General features: G+C 42.0%; 26 non-coding genes across 26 annotated transcripts; 13 read left to right on the top strand and 13 right to left on the bottom strand.

The window, feature by feature from the left end:
- The first annotated feature begins 739 nt into the window (after positions 1-739).
- trnaw-cca (transfer RNA tryptophan (anticodon CCA)) lies at positions 740-811 on the top strand. The gene has a single exon. It is a non-coding gene; the product is annotated as a tRNA-Trp (tRNA).
- Positions 812-1,163: 352 nt separating this feature from the next.
- Positions 1,164-1,235, bottom strand: trnag-ucc (transfer RNA glycine (anticodon UCC)). The gene has a single exon. It is a non-coding gene; the product is annotated as a tRNA-Gly (tRNA).
- An 815-nt stretch (positions 1,236-2,050) lies between these two features.
- Positions 2,051-2,122, top strand: trnaw-cca (transfer RNA tryptophan (anticodon CCA)). Its single transcript has one exon. It is a non-coding gene; the product is annotated as a tRNA-Trp (tRNA).
- Positions 2,123-2,474: 352 nt separating this feature from the next.
- trnag-ucc (transfer RNA glycine (anticodon UCC)) lies at positions 2,475-2,546 on the bottom strand. Its single transcript has one exon. It is a non-coding gene; the product is annotated as a tRNA-Gly (tRNA).
- An 815-nt stretch (positions 2,547-3,361) lies between these two features.
- On the top strand, positions 3,362-3,433 carry trnaw-cca (transfer RNA tryptophan (anticodon CCA)). The gene has a single exon. It is a non-coding gene; the product is annotated as a tRNA-Trp (tRNA).
- A 352-nt stretch (positions 3,434-3,785) lies between these two features.
- trnag-ucc (transfer RNA glycine (anticodon UCC)) lies at positions 3,786-3,857 on the bottom strand. Its single transcript has one exon. It is a non-coding gene; the product is annotated as a tRNA-Gly (tRNA).
- An 815-nt stretch (positions 3,858-4,672) lies between these two features.
- Positions 4,673-4,744, top strand: trnaw-cca (transfer RNA tryptophan (anticodon CCA)). Its single transcript has one exon. It is a non-coding gene; the product is annotated as a tRNA-Trp (tRNA).
- A 352-nt stretch (positions 4,745-5,096) lies between these two features.
- Positions 5,097-5,168, bottom strand: trnag-ucc (transfer RNA glycine (anticodon UCC)). Its single transcript has one exon. It is a non-coding gene; the product is annotated as a tRNA-Gly (tRNA).
- An 815-nt stretch (positions 5,169-5,983) lies between these two features.
- trnaw-cca (transfer RNA tryptophan (anticodon CCA)) lies at positions 5,984-6,055 on the top strand. Its single transcript has one exon. It is a non-coding gene; the product is annotated as a tRNA-Trp (tRNA).
- Positions 6,056-6,407: 352 nt separating this feature from the next.
- trnag-ucc (transfer RNA glycine (anticodon UCC)) lies at positions 6,408-6,479 on the bottom strand. Its single transcript has one exon. It is a non-coding gene; the product is annotated as a tRNA-Gly (tRNA).
- An 815-nt stretch (positions 6,480-7,294) lies between these two features.
- On the top strand, positions 7,295-7,366 carry trnaw-cca (transfer RNA tryptophan (anticodon CCA)). The gene has a single exon. It is a non-coding gene; the product is annotated as a tRNA-Trp (tRNA).
- Positions 7,367-7,718: 352 nt separating this feature from the next.
- On the bottom strand, positions 7,719-7,790 carry trnag-ucc (transfer RNA glycine (anticodon UCC)). The gene has a single exon. It is a non-coding gene; the product is annotated as a tRNA-Gly (tRNA).
- Positions 7,791-8,605: 815 nt separating this feature from the next.
- Positions 8,606-8,677, top strand: trnaw-cca (transfer RNA tryptophan (anticodon CCA)). The gene has a single exon. It is a non-coding gene; the product is annotated as a tRNA-Trp (tRNA).
- Positions 8,678-9,029: 352 nt separating this feature from the next.
- trnag-ucc (transfer RNA glycine (anticodon UCC)) lies at positions 9,030-9,101 on the bottom strand. Its single transcript has one exon. It is a non-coding gene; the product is annotated as a tRNA-Gly (tRNA).
- Positions 9,102-9,916: 815 nt separating this feature from the next.
- On the top strand, positions 9,917-9,988 carry trnaw-cca (transfer RNA tryptophan (anticodon CCA)). Its single transcript has one exon. It is a non-coding gene; the product is annotated as a tRNA-Trp (tRNA).
- Positions 9,989-10,340: 352 nt separating this feature from the next.
- Positions 10,341-10,412, bottom strand: trnag-ucc (transfer RNA glycine (anticodon UCC)). Its single transcript has one exon. It is a non-coding gene; the product is annotated as a tRNA-Gly (tRNA).
- An 815-nt stretch (positions 10,413-11,227) lies between these two features.
- Positions 11,228-11,299, top strand: trnaw-cca (transfer RNA tryptophan (anticodon CCA)). The gene has a single exon. It is a non-coding gene; the product is annotated as a tRNA-Trp (tRNA).
- A 352-nt stretch (positions 11,300-11,651) lies between these two features.
- On the bottom strand, positions 11,652-11,723 carry trnag-ucc (transfer RNA glycine (anticodon UCC)). The gene has a single exon. It is a non-coding gene; the product is annotated as a tRNA-Gly (tRNA).
- An 815-nt stretch (positions 11,724-12,538) lies between these two features.
- Positions 12,539-12,610, top strand: trnaw-cca (transfer RNA tryptophan (anticodon CCA)). Its single transcript has one exon. It is a non-coding gene; the product is annotated as a tRNA-Trp (tRNA).
- A 352-nt stretch (positions 12,611-12,962) lies between these two features.
- trnag-ucc (transfer RNA glycine (anticodon UCC)) lies at positions 12,963-13,034 on the bottom strand. The gene has a single exon. It is a non-coding gene; the product is annotated as a tRNA-Gly (tRNA).
- Positions 13,035-13,849: 815 nt separating this feature from the next.
- Positions 13,850-13,921, top strand: trnaw-cca (transfer RNA tryptophan (anticodon CCA)). The gene has a single exon. It is a non-coding gene; the product is annotated as a tRNA-Trp (tRNA).
- A 352-nt stretch (positions 13,922-14,273) lies between these two features.
- On the bottom strand, positions 14,274-14,345 carry trnag-ucc (transfer RNA glycine (anticodon UCC)). Its single transcript has one exon. It is a non-coding gene; the product is annotated as a tRNA-Gly (tRNA).
- An 815-nt stretch (positions 14,346-15,160) lies between these two features.
- On the top strand, positions 15,161-15,232 carry trnaw-cca (transfer RNA tryptophan (anticodon CCA)). The gene has a single exon. It is a non-coding gene; the product is annotated as a tRNA-Trp (tRNA).
- Positions 15,233-15,584: 352 nt separating this feature from the next.
- On the bottom strand, positions 15,585-15,656 carry trnag-ucc (transfer RNA glycine (anticodon UCC)). The gene has a single exon. It is a non-coding gene; the product is annotated as a tRNA-Gly (tRNA).
- Positions 15,657-16,471: 815 nt separating this feature from the next.
- Positions 16,472-16,543, top strand: trnaw-cca (transfer RNA tryptophan (anticodon CCA)). The gene has a single exon. It is a non-coding gene; the product is annotated as a tRNA-Trp (tRNA).
- Positions 16,544-16,895: 352 nt separating this feature from the next.
- trnag-ucc (transfer RNA glycine (anticodon UCC)) lies at positions 16,896-16,967 on the bottom strand. The gene has a single exon. It is a non-coding gene; the product is annotated as a tRNA-Gly (tRNA).
- Positions 16,968-17,754: the final 787 nt, after the last annotated feature.

The raw sequence follows: 17,754 nt of genomic DNA, 5'->3' as shown, positions 1-17,754 counted from the left end.
CACTTATCAAGCCACTACAGCACCTGGCTGCATTTAAGCCTCTATTATTGCTTTATTCGTGCCACCATCCCTTCAAGATGCCGACAAGACATGCAACAAGAATCTTCTCTGTCAGTCCACAAGGTGGTGGAATGGACTTCCGCTGACAGTCCGTAAGGTCCAATCAATGGTTGTCTTCAACGCAAACTGAAGAATCAAAACTTCATGTAGTCACTAAGACTTGAATACTCATGGAAAAATAAGAAACTAAACTAAAACACATTTACTTTCTTCTCATCTTCGTTCCAATCTTGCCAGGTCTTTAACTTGATGCTATTCTTCACACTCACCAATCTATTGTAACATGAGAATGTTTTTCTTTTCGTTACTTCACTTTCTGAAGTAACTCTGCTCAAGAGCCTTTCTTGAAAGGTCCTCCGTTTTGTTACATCTCAGGTGCATGATAAACAAGAAACGTTACCTTTAGCTGTATTGCCTTTCAAGGGCCGAATCGACAGATACTAACACAGAATCATGCATAGACTACTCAGGTTGAGAAGAAAGCAGAGAGCTCAGGGATTCTGCCTGAAGATTCCCTCCCTTTGGTACGTTCTTCCCTCACCATTACTCTCCTCTTGAATTGGTGAAACTTTAAGGCAGACGAGAGGGAATGAAAAAAATCAAAATACATTGGAAGAGCTATTGAACTAAAACATCTGACTGCCTTGTTCCATTATTTTAGCTAGACTTCTACGTATTAGACCTCGTGGCGCAACGGTAGCGCGTCTGACTCCAGATCAGAAGGTTACGTGTTCAAATCACGTCGGGGTCAAAAGCTTCTTTATAGCAACATGAAAATGGGGCCGCAGCTTCAGCATGCAGGTCTCTTTGGCCTCGTTCTGATTTTGAGAAATAACAACGCTTTGTATCACTTCATTTAAAAACGATGTAAGAGTCACGGTCATCTGTGCAGCTGTGAGTAAGGTGTCAATGTAACCAGAACATATTAAAGCACAGTGTTTTTGAAGGTGTTGACTCCTATATCGTTCTGTATTGCATGAGTTATCTCTGAAGGTAAAAAGCAGGAGCAATCTGTAAAACATGAGCTTTGGTTGCCATCAATAAACGTGAGTGGCAAAGTACCACGTTTTGTGAATAACATCAGGTATCCATGTATAATGAGATGCGTTGGCCGGGAATCGAACCCGGGTCAACTGCTTGGAAGGCAGCTATGCTCACCACTATACCACCGACGCCTACATATGTCTCTTCACCTTGCATCTTGGCCATTGCAGTCTCCCATAACTGGATCGCTTCTCACATGCATAAAAGCACTTATCAAGCCACTACAGCACCTGGCTGCCTTTAAGCCTCTATTATTGCTTTATTCGTGCCACCATCCCTTCAAGATGCCGACAAGACATGCAACAAGAATCTTCTCTGTCAGTCCACAAGGTGGTGGAATGGACTTCCGCTGACAGTCCGTAAGGTCCAATCAATGGTTGTCTTCAACGCAAACTGAAGAATCAAAACTTCATGTAGTCACTAAGACTTGAATACTCATGGAAAAATAAGAAACTAAACTAAAACACATTTACTTTCTTCTCATCTTCGTTCCAATCTTGCCAGGTCTTTAACTTGATGCTATTCTTCACACTCACCAATCTATTGTAACATGAGAATGTTTTTCTTTTCGTTACTTCACTTTCTGAAGTAACTCTGCTCAAGAGCCTTTCTTGAAAGGTCCTCCGTTTTGTTACATCTCAGGTGCATGATAAACAAGAAACGTTACCTTTAGCTGTATTGCCTTTCAAGGGCCGAATCGACAGATACTAACACAGAATCATGCATAGACTACTCAGGTTGAGAAGAAAGCAGAGAGCTCAGGGATTCTGCCTGAAGATTCCCTCCCTTTGGTACGTTCTTCCCTCACCATTACTCTCCTCTTGAATTGGTGAAACTTTAAGGCAGACGAGAGGGAATGAAAAAAATCAAAATACATTGGAAGAGCTATTGAACTAAAACATCTGACTGCCTTGTTCCATTTTTTTAGCTAGACTTCTACGTATTAGACCTCGTGGCGCAACGGTAGCGCGTCTGACTCCAGATCAGAAGGTTACGTGTTCAAATCACGTCGGGGTCAAAAGCATCTTTATAGCAACATGAAAATGGGGCCGCAGCTTCAGCATGCAGGTCTCTTTGGCCTCATTCTGATTTTGAGAAATAACAACGCTTTGTATCACTTCATTTAAAAACGATGTAAGAGTCACGGTCATCTGTGCAGCTGTGAGTAAGGTGTCAATGTAACCAGAACATATTAAAGCACAGTGTTTTTGAAGGTGTTGACTCCTATATCGTTCTGTATTGCATGAGTTATCTCTGAAGGTAAAAAGCAGGAGCAATCTGTAAAACATGAGCTTTGGTTGCCATCAATAAACGTGAGTGGCAAAGTACCACGTTTTGTGAATAACATCAGGTATCCATGTATAATGAGATGCGTTGGCCGGGAATCGAACCCGGGTCAACTGCTTGGAAGGCAGCTATGCTCACCACTATACCACCGACGCCTACATATGTCTCTTTACCTTGCATCTTGGCCATTGCAGTCTCCCATAACTGGATCGCTTCTCACATGCATAAAAGCACTTATCAAGCCACTACAGCACCTGGCTGCCTTTAAGCCTCTATTATTGCTTTATTCGTGCCACCATCCCTTCAAGATGCCGACAAGACATGCAACAAGAATCTTCTCTGTCAGTCCACAAGGTGGTGGAATGGACTTCCGCTGACAGTCCGTAAGGTCCAATCAATGGTTGTCTTCAACGCAAACTGAAGAATCAAAACTTCATGTAGTCACTAAGACTTGAATACTCATGGAAAAATAAGAAACTAAACTAAGACACATTTACTTTCTTCTCATCTTCGTTCCAATCTTGCCAGGTCTTTAACTTGATGCTATTCTTCACACTCACCAATCTATTGTAACATGAGAATGTTTTTCTTTTCGTTACTTCACTTTCTGAAGTAACTCTGCTCAAGAGCCTTTCTTGAAAGGTCCTCCGTTTTGTTACATCTCAGGTGCATGATAAACAAGAAACGTTACCTTTAGCTGTATTGCCTTTCAAGGGCCGAATCGACAGATACTAACACAGAATCATGCATAGACTACTCAGGTTGAGAAGAAAGCAGAGAGCTCAGGGATTCTGCCTGAAGATTCCCTCCCTTTGGTACGTTCTTCCCTCACCATTACTCTCCTCTTGAATTGGTGAAACTTTAAGGCAGACGAGAGGGAATGAAAAAAATCTAAATACATTGGAAGAGCTATTAAACTAAAACATCTGACTGCCTTGTTCCATTTTTTTAGCTAGACTTCTACGTATTAGACCTCGTGGCGCAACGGTAGCGCGTCTGACTCCAGATCAGAAGGTTACGTGTTCAAATCACGTCGGGGTCAAAAGCATCTTTATAGCAACATGAAAATGGGGCCGCAGCTTCAGCATGCAGGTCTCTTTGGCCTCATTCTGATTTTGAGAAATAACAACGCTTTGTATCACTTCATTTAAAAACGATGTAAGAGTCACGGTCATCTGTGCAGCTGTGAGTAAGGTGTCAATGTAACCAGAACATATTAAAGCACAGTGTTTTTGAAGGTGTTGACTCCTATATCGTTCTGTATTGCATGAGTTATCTCTGAAGGTAAAAAGCAGGAGCAATCTGTAAAACATGAGCTTTGGTTGCCATCAATAAACGTGAGTGGCAAAGTACCACGTTTTGTGAATAACATCAGGTATCCATGTATAATGAGATGCGTTGGCCGGGAATTGAACCCGGGTCAACTGCTTGGAAGGCAGCTATGCTCACCACTATACCACCAACGCCTACATATGTCTCTTTACCTTGCATCTTGGCCATTGCAGTCTCCCATAACTGGATCGCTTCTCACATGCATAAAAGCACTTATCAAGCCACTACAGCACCTGGCTGCCTTTAAGCCTCTATTATTGCTTTATTCGTGCCACCATCCCTTCAAGATGCCGACAAGACATGCAACAAGAATCTTCTCTGTCAGTCCACAAGGTGGTGGAATGGACTTCCGCTGACAGTCCGTAAGGTCCAATCAATGGTTGTCTTCAACGCAAACTGAAGAATCAAAACTTCATGTAGTCACTAAGACTTGAATACTCATGGAAAAATAAGAAACTAAACTAAAACACATTTACTTTCTTCTCATCTTCGTTCCAATCTTGCCAGGTCTTTAACTTGATGCTATTCTTCACACTCACCAATCTATTGTAACATGAGAATGTTTTTCTTTTCGTTACTTCACTTTCTGAAGTAACTCTGCTCAAGAGCCTTTCTTGAAAGGTCCTCCGTTTTGTTACATCTCAGGTGCATGATAAACAAGAAACGTTACCTTTAGCTGTATTGCCTTTCAAGGGCCGAATCGACAGATACTAACACAGAATCATGCATAGACTACTCAGGTTGAGAAGAAAGCAGAGAGCTCAGGGATTCTGCCTGAAGATTCCCTCCCTTTGGTACGTTCTTCCCTCACCATTACTCTCCTCTTGAATTGGTGAAACTTTAAGGCAGACGAAAGGGAATGAAAAAAATCAAAATACATTGGAAGAGCTATTGAACTAAAACATCTGACTGCCTTGTTCCATTTTTTTAGCTAGACTTCTACGTATTAGACCTCGTGGCGCAACGGTAGCGCGTCTGGCTCCAGATCAGAAGGTTACGTGTTCAAATCACGTCGGGGTCAAAAGCATCTTTATAGCAACATGAAAATGGGGCCGCAGCTTCAGCATGCAGGTCTCTTTGGCCTCATTCTGATTTTGAGAAATAACAACGATTTGTATCACTTCATTTAAAAACGATGTAAGAGTCACGGTCATCTGTGCAGCTGTGAGTAAGGTGTCAATGTAACCAGAACATATTAAAGCACAGTGTTTTTGAAGGTGTTGACTCCTATATCGTTCTGTATTGCATGAGTTATCTCTGAAGGTAAAAAGCAGGAGCAATCTGTAAAACATGAGCTTTGGTTGCCATCAATAAACGTGAGTGGCAAAGTACCACGTTTTGTGAATAACATCAGGTATCCATGTATAATGAGATGCGTTGGCCGGGAATCGAACCCGGGTCAACTGCTTGGAAGGCAGCTATGCTCACCACTATACCACCAACGCCTACATATGTCTCTTTACCTTGCATCTTGGCCATTGCAGTCTCCCATAACTGGATCGCTTCTCACATGCATAAAAGCACTTATCAAGCCACTACAGCACCTGGCTGCCTTTAAGCCTCTATTATTGCTTTATTCGTGCCACCATCCCTTCAAGATGCCGACAAGACATGCAACAAGAATCTTCTCTGTCAGTCCACAAGGTGGTGGAATGGACTTCCGCTGACAGTCCGTAAGGTCCAATCAATGGTTGTCTTCAACGCAAACTGAAGAATCAAAACTTCATGTAGTCACTAAGACTTGAATACTCATGGAAAAATAAGAAACTAAACTAAAACACATTTACTTTCTTCTCATCTTCGTTCCAATCTTGCCAGGTCTTTAACTTGATGCTATTCTTCACACTCACCAATCTATTGTAACATGAGAATGTTTTTCTTTTCGTTACTTCACTTTCTGAAGTAACTCTGCTCAAGAGCCTTTCTTGAAAGGTCCTCCGTTTTGTTACATCTCAGGTGCATGATAAACAAGAAACGTTACCTTTAGCTGTATTGCCTTTCAAGGGCCGAATCGACAGATACTAACACAGAATCATGCATAGACTACTCAGGTTGAGAAGAAAGCAGAGAGCTCAGGGATTCTGCCTGAAGATTCCCTCCCTTTGGTACGTTCTTCCCTCACCATTACTCTCCTCTTGAATTGGTGAAACTTTAAGGCAGACGAGAGGGAATGAAAAAAATCTAAATACATTGGAAGAGCTATTAAACTAAAACATCTGACTGCCTTGTTCCATTTTTTTAGCTAGACTTCTACGTATTAGACCTCGTGGCGCAACGGTAGCGCGTCTGACTCCAGATCAGAAGGTTACGTGTTCAAATCACGTCGGGGTCAAAAGCATCTTTATAGCAACATGAAAATGGGGCCGCAGCTTCAGCATGCAGGTCTCTTTGGCCTCATTCTGATTTTGAGAAATAACAACGCTTTGTATCACTTCATTTAAAAACGATGTAAGAGTCACGGTCATCTGTGCAGCTGTGAGTAAGGTGTCAATGTAACCAGAACATATTAAAGCACAGTGTTTTTGAAGGTGTTGACTCCTATATCGTTCTGTATTGCATGAGTTATCTCTGAAGGTAAAAAGCAGGAGCAATCTGTAAAACATGAGCTTTGGTTGCCATCAATAAACGTGAGTGGCAAAGTACCACGTTTTGTGAATAACATCAGGTATCCATGTATAATGAGATGCGTTGGCCGGGAATTGAACCCGGGTCAACTGCTTGGAAGGCAGCTATGCTCACCACTATACCACCAACGCCTACATATGTCTCTTTACCTTGCATCTTGGCCATTGCAGTCTCCCATAACTGGATCGCTTCTCACATGCATAAAAGCACTTATCAAGCCACTACAGCACCTGGCTGCCTTTAAGCCTCTATTATTGCTTTATTCGTGCCACCATCCCTTCAAGATGCCGACAAGACATGCAACAAGAATCTTCTCTGTCAGTCCACAAGGTGGTGGAATGGACTTCCGCTGACAGTCCGTAAGGTCCAATCAATGGTTGTCTTCAACGCAAACTGAAGAATCAAAACTTCATGTAGTCACTAAGACTTGAATACTCATGGAAAAATAAGAAACTAAACTAAAACACATTTACTTTCTTCTCATCTTCGTTCCAATCTTGCCAGGTCTTTAACTTGATGCTATTCTTCACACTCACCAATCTATTGTAACATGAGAATGTTTTTCTTTTCGTTACTTCACTTTCTGAAGTAACTCTGCTCAAGAGCCTTTCTTGAAAGGTCCTCCGTTTTGTTACATCTCAGGTGCATGATAAACAAGAAACGTTACCTTTAGCTGTATTGCCTTTCAAGGGCCGAATCGACAGATACTAACACAGAATCATGCATAGACTACTCAGGTTGAGAAGAAAGCAGAGAGCTCAGGGATTCTGCCTGAAGATTCCCTCCCTTTGGTACGTTCTTCCCTCACCATTACTCTCCTCTTGAATTGGTGAAACTTTAAGGCAGACGAAAGGGAATGAAAAAAATCAAAATACATTGGAAGAGCTATTGAACTAAAACATCTGACTGCCTTGTTCCATTTTTTTAGCTAGACTTCTACGTATTAGACCTCGTGGCGCAACGGTAGCGCGTCTGGCTCCAGATCAGAAGGTTACGTGTTCAAATCACGTCGGGGTCAAAAGCATCTTTATAGCAACATGAAAATGGGGCCGCAGCTTCAGCATGCAGGTCTCTTTGGCCTCATTCTGATTTTGAGAAATAACAACGATTTGTATCACTTCATTTAAAAACGATGTAAGAGTCACGGTCATCTGTGCAGCTGTGAGTAAGGTGTCAATGTAACCAGAACATATTAAAGCACAGTGTTTTTGAAGGTGTTGACTCCTATATCGTTCTGTATTGCATGAGTTATCTCTGAAGGTAAAAAGCAGGAGCAATCTGTAAAACATGAGCTTTGGTTGCCATCAATAAACGTGAGTGGCAAAGTACCACGTTTTGTGAATAACATCAGGTATCCATGTATAATGAGATGCGTTGGCCGGGAATCGAACCCGGGTCAACTGCTTGGAAGGCAGCTATGCTCACCACTATACCACCAACGCCTACATATGTCTCTTTACCTTGCATCTTGGCCATTGCAGTCTCCCATAACTGGATCGCTTCTCACATGCATAAAAGCACTTATCAAGCCACTACAGCACCTGGCTGCCTTTAAGCCTCTATTATTGCTTTATTCGTGCCACCATCCCTTCAAGATGCCGACAAGACATGCAACAAGAATCTTCTCTGTCAGTCCACAAGGTGGTGGAATGGACTTCCGCTGACAGTCCGTAAGGTCCAATCAATGGTTGTCTTCAACGCAAACTGAAGAATCAAAACTTCATGTAGTCACTAAGACTTGAATACTCATGGAAAAATAAGAAACTAAATTAAAACACATTTACTTTCTTCTCATCTTCGTTCCAATCTTGCCAGGTCTTTAACTTGATGCTATTCTTCACACTCACCAATCTATTGTAACATGAGAATGTTTTTCTTTTCGTTACTTCACTTTCTGAAGTAACTCTGCTCAAGAGCCTTTCTTGAAAGGTCCTCCGTTTTGTTACATCTCAGGTGCATGATAAACAAGAAACGTTACCTTTAGCTGTATTGCCTTTCAAGGGCCGAATCGACAGATACTAACACAGAATCATGCATAGACTACTCAGGTTGAGAAGAAAGCAGAGAGCTCAGGGATTCTGCCTGAAGATTCCCTCCCTTTGGTACGTTCTTCCCTCACCATTACTCTCCTCTTGAATTGGTGAAACTTTAAGGCAGACGAGAGGGAATGAAAAAAATCTAAATACATTGGAAGAGCTATTAAACTAAAACATCTGACTGCCTTGTTCCATTTTTTTAGCTAGACTTCTACGTATTAGACCTCGTGGCGCAACGGTAGCGCGTCTGACTCCAGATCAGAAGGTTACGTGTTCAAATCACGTCGGGGTCAAAAGCATCTTTATAGCAACATGAAAATGGGGCCGCAGCTTCAGCATGCAGGTCTCTTTGGCCTCATTCTGATTTTGAGAAATAACAACGCTTTGTATCACTTCATTTAAAAACGATGTAAGAGTCACGGTCATCTGTGCAGCTGTGAGTAAGGTGTCAATGTAACCAGAACATATTAAAGCACAGTGTTTTTGAAGGTGTTGACTCCTATATCGTTCTGTATTGCATGAGTTATCTCTGAAGGTAAAAAGCAGGAGCAATCTGTAAAACATGAGCTTTGGTTGCCATCAATAAACGTGAGTGGCAAAGTACCACGTTTTGTGAATAACATCAGGTATCCATGTATAATGAGATGCGTTGGCCGGGAATCGAACCCGGGTCAACTGCTTGGAAGGCAGCTATGCTCACCACTATACCACCAACGCCTACATATGTCTCTTTACCTTGCATCTTGGCCATTGCAGTCTCCCATAACTGGATCGCTTCTCACATGCATAAAAGCACTTATCAAGCCACTACAGCACCTGGCTGCCTTTAAGCCTCTATTATTGCTTTATTCGTGCCACCATCCCTTCAAGATGCCGACAAGACATGCAACAAGAATCTTCTCTGTCAGTCCACAAGGTGGTGGAATGGACTTCCGCTGACAGTCCGTAAGGTCCAATCAATGGTTGTCTTCAACGCAAACTGAAGAATCAAAACTTCATGTAGTCACTAAGACTTGAATACTCATGGAAAAATAAGAAACTAAACTAAAACACATTTACTTTCTTCTCATCTTCGTTCCAATCTTGCCAGGTCTTTAACTTGATGCTATTCTTCACACTCACCAATCTATTGTAACATGAGAATGTTTTTCTTTTCGTTACTTCACTTTCTGAAGTAACTCTGCTCAAGAGCCTTTCTTGAAAGGTCCTCCGTTTTGTTACATCTCAGGTGCATGATAAACAAGAAAAGTTACCTTTAGCTGTATTGCCTTTCAAGGGCCGAATCGACAGATACTAACACAGAATCATGCATAGACTACTCAGGTTGAGAAGAAAGCAGAGAGCTCAGGGATTCTGCCTGAAGATTCCCTCCCTTTGGTACGTTCTTCCCTCACCATTACTCTCCTCTTGAATTGGTGAAACTTTAAGGCAGACGAGAGGGAATGAAAAAAATCTAAATACATTGGAAGAGCTATTAAACTAAAACATCTGACTGCCTTGTTCCATTTTTTTAGCTAGACTTCTACGTATTAGACCTCGTGGCGCAACGGTAGCGCGTCTGACTCCAGATCAGAAGGTTACGTGTTCAAATCACGTCGGGGTCAAAAGCATCTTTATAGCAACATGAAAATGGGGCCGCAGCTTCAGCATGCAGGTCTCTTTGGCCTCATTCTGATTTTGAGAAATAACAACGCTTTGTATCACTTCATTTAAAAACGATGTAAGAGTCACGGTCATCTGTGCAGCTGTGAGTAAGGTGTCAATGTAACCAGAACATATTAAAGCACAGTGTTTTTGAAGGTGTTGACTCCTATATCGTTCTGTATTGCATGAGTTATCTCTGAAGGTAAAAAGCAGGAGCAATCTGTAAAACATGAGCTTTGGTTGCCATCAATAAACGTGAGTGGCAAAGTACCACGTTTTGTGAATAACATCAGGTATCCATGTATAATGAGATGCGTTGGCCGGGAATCGAACCCGGGTCAACTGCTTGGAAGGCAGCTATGCTCACCACTATACCACCAACGCCTACATATGTCTCTTTACCTTGCATCTTGGCCATTGCAGTCTCCCATAACTGGATCGCTTCTCACATGCATAAAAGCACTTATCAAGCCACTACAGCACCTGGCTGCCTTTAAGCCTCTATTATTGCTTTATTCGTGCCACCATCCCTTCAAGATGCCGACAAGACATGCAACAAGAATCTTCTCTGTCAGTCCACAAGGTGGTGGAATGGACTTCCGCTGACAGTCCGTAAGGTCCAATCAATGGTTGTCTTCAACGCAAACTGAAGAATCAAAACTTCATGTAGTCACTAAGACTTGAATACTCATGGAAAAATAAGAAACTAAACTAAAACACATTTACTTTCTTCTCATCTTCGTTCCAATCTTGCCAGGTCTTTAACTTGATGCTATTCTTCACACTCACCAATCTATTGTAACATGAGAATGTTTTTCTTTTCGTTACTTCACTTTCTGAAGTAACTCTGCTCAAGAGCCTTTCTTGAAAGGTCCTCCGTTTTGTTACATCTCAGGTGCATGATAAACAAGAAACGTTACCTTTAGCTGTATTGCCTTTCAAGGGCCGAATCGACAGATACTAACACAGAATCATGCATAGACTACTCAGGTTGAGAAGAAAGCAGAGAGCTCAGGGATTCTGCCTGAAGATTCCCTCCCTTTGGTACGTTCTTCCCTCACCATTACTCTCCTCTTGAATTGGTGAAACTTTAAGGCAGACGAGAGGGAATGAAAAAAATCAAAATACATTGGAAGAGCTATTGAACTAAAACATCTGACTGCCTTGTTCCATTTTTTTAGCTAGACTTCTACGTATTAGACCTCGTGGCGCAACGGTAGCGCGTCTGACTCCAGTTCAGAAGGTTACGTGTTCAAATCACGTCCGGGTCAAAAGCTTCTTTATAGCAACATGAAAATGGGGCCGCAGCTTCAGCATGCAGGTCTCTTTGGCCTCGTTCTGATTTTGAGAAATAACAACGCTTTGTATCACTTCATTTAAAAACGATGTAAGAGTCACGGTCATCTGTGCAGCTGTGAGTAAGGTGTCAATGTAACCAGAACATATTAAAGCACAGTGTTTTTGAAGGTGTTGACTCCTATATCGTTCTGTATTGCATGAGTTATCTCTGAAGGTAAAAAGCAGGAGCAATCTGTAAAACATGAGCTTTGGTTGCCATCAATAAACGTGAGTGGCAAAGTACCACGTTTTGTGAATAACATCAGGTATCCATGTATAATGAGATGCGTTGGCCGGGAATCGAACCCCGGTCAACTGCTTGGAAGGCAGCTATGCTCACCACTATACCACCAACGCCTACATATGTCTCTTTACCTTGCATCTTGGCCATTGCAGTCTCCCATAACTGGATCGCTTCTCACATGCATAAAAGCACTTATCAAGCCACTACAGCACCTGGCTGCCTTTAAGCCTCTATTATTGCTTTATTCGTGCCACCATCCCTTCAAGATGCCGACAAGACATGCAACAAGAATCTTCTCTGTCAGTCCACAAGGTGGTGGAATGGACTTCCGCTGACAGTCCGTAAGGTCCAATCAATGGTTGTCTTCAACGCAAACTGAAGAATCAAAACTTTATGTAGTCACTAAGACTTGAATACTCATGGAAAAATAAGAAACTAAACTAAAACACATTTACTTTCTTCTCATCTTCGTTCCAATCTTGCCAGGTCTTTAACTTGATGCTATTCTTCACACTCACCAATCTATTGTAACATGAGAATGTTTTTCTTTTCGTTACTTCACTTTCTGAAGTAACTCTGCTCAAGAGCCTTTCTTGAAAGGTCCTCCGTTTTGTTACATCTCAGGTGCATGATAAACAAGAAAAGTTACCTTTAGCTGTATTGCCTTTCAAGGGCCGAATCGACAGATACTAACACAGAATCATGCATAGACTACTCAGGTTGAGAAGAAAGCAGAGAGCTCAGGGATTCTGCCTGAAGATTCCCTCCCTTTGGTACGTTCTTCCCTCACCATTACTCTCCTCTTGAATTGGTGAAACTTTAAGGCAGACGAGAGGGAATGAAAAAAATCAAAATACATTGGAAGAGCTATTAAACTAAAACATCTGACTGCCTTGTTCCATTTTTTTAGCTAGACTTCTACGTATTAGACCTCGTGGCGCAACGGTAGCGCGTCTGACTCCAGATCAGAAGGTTACGTGTTCAAATCACGTCGGGGTCAAAAGCTTCTTTATAGCAACATGAAAATGGGGCCGCAGCTTCAGCATGCAGGTCTCTTTGGGCTCATTCTGATTTTGAGAAATAACAACGCTTTGTATCACTTCATTTAAAAACGATGTAAGAGTCACGGTCATCTGTGCAGCTGTGAGTAAGGTGTCAATGTAACCAGAACATATTAAAGCACAGTGTTTTTGAAGGTGTTGACTCCTATATCGTTCTGTATTGCATGAGTTATCTCTGAAGGTAAAAAGCAGGAGCAATCTGTAAAACATGAGCTTTGGTTGCCATCAATAAACGTGAGTGGCAAAGTACCACGTTTTGTGAATAACATCAGGTATCCATGTATAATGAGATGCGTTGGCCGGGAATCGAACCCGGGTCAACTGCTTGGAAGGCAGCTATGCTCACCACTATACCACCAACGCCTACATATGTCTCTTTACCTTGCATCTTGGCCATTGCAGTCTCCCATAACTGGATCGCTTCTCACATGCATAAAAGCACTTATCAAGCCACTACAGCACCTGGCTGCCTTTAAGCCTCTATTATTGCTTTATTCGTGCCACCATCCCTTCAAGATGCCGACAAGACATGCAACAAGAATCTTCTCTGTCAGTCCACAAGGTGGTGGAATGGACTTCCGCTGACAGTCCGTAAGGTCCAATCAATGGTTGTCTTCAACGCAAACTGAAGAATCAAAACTTCATGTAGTCACTAAGACTTGAATACTCATGGAAAAATAAGAAACTAAACTAAAACACATTTACTTTCTTCTCATCTTCGTTCCAATCTTGCCAGGTCTTTAACTTGATGCTATTCTTCACACTCACCAATCTATTGTAACATGAGAATGTTTTTCTTTTCGTTACTTCACTTTCTGAAGTAACTCTGCTCAAGAGCCTTTCTTGAAAGGTCCTCCGTTTTGTTACATCTCAGGTGCATGATAAACAAGAAACGTTACCTTTAGCTGTATTGCCTTTCAAGGGCCGAATCGACAGATACTAACACAGAATCATGCATAGACTACTCAGGTTGAGAAGAAAGCAGAGAGCTCAGGGATTCTGCCTGAAGATTCCCTCCCTTTGGTACGTTCTTCCCTCACCATTACTCTCCTCTTGAATTGGTGAAACTTTAAGGCAGACGAGAGGGAATGAAAAAAATCAAAATACATTGGAAGAGCTATTGAACTAAAACATCTGACTGCCTTGTTCCATTATTTTAGCTAGACTTCTACGTATTAGACCTCGTGGCGCAACGGTAGCGCGTCTGACTCCAGATCAGAAGGTTACGTGTTCAAATCACGTCGGGGTCAAAAGCTTCTTTATAGCAACATGAAAATGGGGCCGCAGCTTCAGCATGCAGGTCTCTTTGGCCTCGTTCTGATTTTGAGAAATAACAACGCTTTGTATCACTTCATTTAAAAACGATGTAAGAGTCACGGTCATCTGTGCAGCTGTGAGTAAGGTGTCAATGTAACCAGAACATATTAAAGCACAGTGTTTTTGAAGGTGTTGACTCCTATATCGTTCTGTATTGCATGAGTTATCTCTGAAGGTAAAAAGCAGGAGCAATCTGTGAAACATGAGCTTTGGTTGCCATCAATAAACGTGAGTGGCAAAGTACCACGTTTTGTGAATAACATCAGGTATCCATGTATAAGGAGATGCGTTGGCCGGGAATCGAACCCGTGTCAACTGCTTGGAAGGCAGCTATGCTCACCACTATACCACCAACGCCTACATATGTCTCTTTACCTTGCATCTTGGCCATTGCAGTCTCCCATAACTGGATCGCTTCTCACATGCATAAAAGCACTTATCAAGCCACTACAGCACCTGGCTGCCTTTAAGCCTCTATTATTGCTTTATTCGTGCCACCATCCCTTCAAGATGCCGACAAGACATGCAACAAGAATCTTCTCTGTCAGTCCACAAGGTGGTGGAATGGACTTCCGCTGACAGTCCGTAAGGTCCAATCAATGGTTGTCTTCAACGCAAACTGAAGAATCAAAACTTCATGTAGTCACTAAGACTTGAATACTCATGGAAAAATAAGAAACTAAACTAAAACACATTTACTTTCTTCTCATCTTCGTTCCAATCTTGCCAGGTCTTTAACTTGATGCTATTCTTCACACTCACCAATCTATTGTAACATGAGAATGTTTTTCTTTTCGTTACTTCACTTTCTGAAGTAACTCTGCTCAAGAGCCTTTCTTGAAAGGTCCTCCGTTTTGTTACATCTCAGGTGCATGATAAACAAGAAACGTTACCTTTAGCTGTATTGCCTTTCAAGGGCCGAATCGACAGATACTAACACAGAATCATGCATAGACTACTCAGGTTGAGAAGAAAGCAGAGAGCTCAGGGATTCTGCCTGAAGATTCCCTCCCTTTGGTACGTTCTTCCCTCACCATTACTCTCCTCTTGAATTGGTGAAACTTTAAGGCAGACGAGAGGGAATGAAAAAAATCAAAATACATTGGAAGAGCTATTGAACTAAAACATCTGACTGCCTTGTTCCATTTTTTTAGCTAGACTTCTACGTATTAGACCTCGTGGCGCAACGGTAGCGCGTCTGACTCCAGATCAGAAGGTTACGTGTTCAAATCACGTCGGGGTCAAAAGCTTCTTTATAGCAACATGAAAATGGGGCCGCAGCTTCAGCATGCAGGTCTCTTTGGCCTCGTTCTGATTTTGAGAAATAACAACGCTTTGTATCACTTCATTTAAAAACGATGTAAGAGTCACGGTCATCTGTGCAGCTGTGAGTAAGGTGTCAATGTAACCAGAACATATTAAAGCACAGTGTTTTTGAAGGTGTTGACTCCTATATCGTTCTGTATTGCATGAGTTATCTCTGAAGGTAAAAAGCAGGAGCAATCTGTGAAACATGAGCTTTGGTTGCCATCAATAAACGTGAGTGGCAAAGTACCACGTTTTGTGAATAACATCAGGTATCCATGTATAAGGAGATGCGTTGGCCGGGAATCGAACCCGGGTCAACTGCTTGGAAGGCAGCTATGCTCACCACTATACCACCAACGCCTACATATGTCTCTTTACCTTGCATCTTGGCCATTGCAGTCTCCCATAACTGGATCGCTTCTCACATGCATAAAAGCACTTATCAAGCCACTACAGCACCTGGCTGCCTTTAAGCCTCTATTATTGCTTTATTCGTGCCACCATCCCTTCAAGATGCCGACAAGACATGCAACAAGAATCTTCTCTGTCAGTCCACAAGGTGGTGGAATGGACTTCCGCTGACAGTCCGTAAGGTCCAATCAATGGTTGTCTTCAACGCAAACTGAAGAATCAAAACTTCATGTAGTCACTAAGACTTGAATACTCATGGAAAAATAAGAAACTAAACTAAAACACATTTACTTTCTTCTCATCTTCGTTCCAATCTTGCCAGGTCTTTAACTTGATGCTATTCTTCACACTCACCAATCTATTGTAACATGAGAATGTTTTTCTTTTCGTTACTTCACTTTCTGAAGTAACTCTGCTCAAGAGCCTTTCTTGAAAGGTCCTCCGTTTTGTTACATCTCAGGTGCATGATAAACAAGAAACGTTACCTTTAGCTGTATTGCCTTTCAAGGGCCGAATCGACAGATACTAACACAGAATCATGCATAGACTACTCAGGTTGAGAAGAAAGCAGAGAGCTCAGGGATTCTGCCTGAAGATTCCCTCCCTTTGGTACGTTCTTCCCTCACCATTACTCTCCTCTTGAATTGGTGAAACTTTAAGGCAGACGAGAGGGAATGAAAAAAATCAAAATACATTGGAAGAGCTATTGAACTAAAACATCTGACTGCCTTGTTCCATTTTTTTAGCTAGACTTCTACGTATTAGACCTCGTGGCGCAACGGTAGCGCGTCTGACTCCAGATCAGAAGGTTACGTGTTCAAATCACGTCGGGGTCAAAAGCTTCTTTATAGCAACATGAAAATGGGGCCGCAGCTTCAGCATGCAGGTCTCTTTGGCCTCGTTCTGATTTTGAGAAATAACAACGCTTTGTATCACTTCATTTAAAAACGATGTAAGAGTCACGGTCATCTGTGCAGCTGTGAGTAAGGTGTCAATGTAACCAGAACATATTAAAGCACAGTGTTTTTGAAGGTGTTGACTCCTATATCGTTCTGTATTGCATGAGTTATCTCTGAAGGTAAAAAGCAGGAGCAATCTGTAAAACATGAGCTTTGGTTGCCATCAATAAACGTGAGTGGCAAAGTACCACGTTTTGTGAATAACATCAGGTATCCATGTATAATGAGATGCGTTGGCCGGGAATCGAACCCGGGTCAACTGCTTGGAAGGCAGCTATGCTCACCACTATACCACCAACGCCTACATATGTCTCTTTACCTTGCATCTTGGCCATTGCAGTCTCCCATAACTGGATCGCTTCTCACATGCATAAAAGCACTTATCAAGCCACTACAGCACCTGGCTGCCTTTAAGCCTCTATTATTGCTTTATTCGTGCCACCATCCCTTCAAGATGCCGACAAGACATGCAACAAGAATCTTCTCTGTCAGTCCACAAGGTGGTGGAATGGACTTCCGCTGACAGTCCGTAAGGTCCAATCAATGGTTGTCTTCAACGCAAACTGAAGAATCAAAACTTCATGTAGTCACTAAGACTTGAATACTCATGGAAAAATAAGAAACTAAACTAAAACACATTTACTTTCTTCTCATCTTCGTTCCAATCTTGCCAGGTCTTTAACTTGATGCTATTCTTCACACTCACCAATCTATTGTAACATGAGAATGTTTTTCTTTTCGTTACTTCACTTTCTGAAGTAACTCTGCTCAAGAGCCTTTCTTGAAAGGTCCTCCGTTTTGTTACATCTCAGGTGCATGATAAACAAGAAACGTTACCTTTAGCTGTATTGCCTTTCAAGGGCCGAATCGACAGATACTAACACAGAATCATGCATAGACTACTCAGGTTGAGAAGAAAGCAGAGAGCTCAGGGATTCTGCCTGAAGATTCCCTCCCTTTGGTACGTTCTTCCCTCACCATTACTCTCCTCTTGAATTGGTGAAACTTTAAGGCAGACGAGAGGGAATGAAAAAAATCAAAATACATTGGAAGAGCTATTGAACTAAAACATCTGACTGCCTTGTTCC

Source organism: Brachyhypopomus gauderio, unplaced genomic scaffold, assembly GCF_052324685.1.
Source record: "Brachyhypopomus gauderio isolate BG-103 unplaced genomic scaffold, BGAUD_0.2 sc92, whole genome shotgun sequence".
NCBI classification, from domain to species: Eukaryota; Metazoa; Chordata; class Actinopteri; order Gymnotiformes; family Hypopomidae; genus Brachyhypopomus; species Brachyhypopomus gauderio.
This window is presented reverse-complemented; position numbering and strand designations above follow the sequence as displayed.